Source organism: Sinocyclocheilus grahami, unplaced genomic scaffold (assembly GCF_001515645.1).
Source record: "Sinocyclocheilus grahami isolate Dianchi unplaced genomic scaffold, SAMN03320097.WGS_v1.1 scaffold4131.1, whole genome shotgun sequence".
Taxonomy (NCBI): Eukaryota; Metazoa; Chordata; class Actinopteri; order Cypriniformes; family Cyprinidae; genus Sinocyclocheilus; species Sinocyclocheilus grahami.
In genome coordinates, this window is record NW_015509127.1 from 3,590 (window position 1) to 4,653 (window position 1,064).

The window sequence follows — 1,064 nt, forward strand, 5'->3', positions numbered from 1 at the left end:
GTGTAACTGTCCAACTGCCAACCTCATCGCTTTATCACAGTGTTATATATTTAATATAATGTCACTTTTCAAAACTGTAAAGTCTTATTTCATAGAATAGCTGTAAAACACATCCATGTTGCTTGTGAAAGACAACATTTACTCAGACATGTTGTGAATATCAAACTCTCTCCTGTGCTCCCTTTGGCTTTCCCTGGTTTATTTAATAATAGTTAGGTGCTGTTCTATGGCTGCTGAAATGAATAAAGGGAGATTCTGTTTGATGTGCGGTTATAGCTGCCATCAGCGCTCCCCCTTCTCTCTTTAATACAGGAGCCTGTAATATTGCTGGATATTAAAAATATACATCAACTAAGCTGTTCTGGGAATACCATTTAGAACCCCTCTTGCCTGAAGCCCCTCTCGTGCTGACTGCAAGACTTTAAATGAGATTATGCACACTCTTTTGGATGTGCACTAAGTCACCATGTTGTGACTTTCTCCCCCATATTGTATTCAATATCAATGTCTTCTGCAACATCATATGAAATGCACTAGTGAAAAAACTGCAACAGTGAGATTCCTTCATTTAAAGTCCTTTTAATTTTCTCCATAGAGAAATAGATTTTTAGTAATGTATATAAACTTTACAATACAGACCCACCGAGATTGTTAGGTGTTGTATACTTCTGTAAAAGCCATACTTCATTGTCAACCCAGTTTTATTTCAAATAATTCATTTAAAAAAAGTTGATTTAATAGCAGAATTAACACTACACTACCCATAATCTTAAAGAGAATTCCAGAAAAGAAAAGGGGTGCTTACCATACAAAAAAAGCACGGTTGCCATGGAAAGTTAGCGCATAGCATTTTTAATGTAAATGAATAGCAGAGTGCACAGCACAGCACAACAATATATTTGGAATAACTTTATTCCATTATTTCAGAGTCCATCCTGCTTTAAAGAGCTTGAGCATTTATTATAAGGACATGCTCATAATAAACAGAATATTATTGTGCACTGGTATGGACACTAATATCATAGTATCTCTTTATAGTTCATTCCTTTTATGAACCGGCCTTA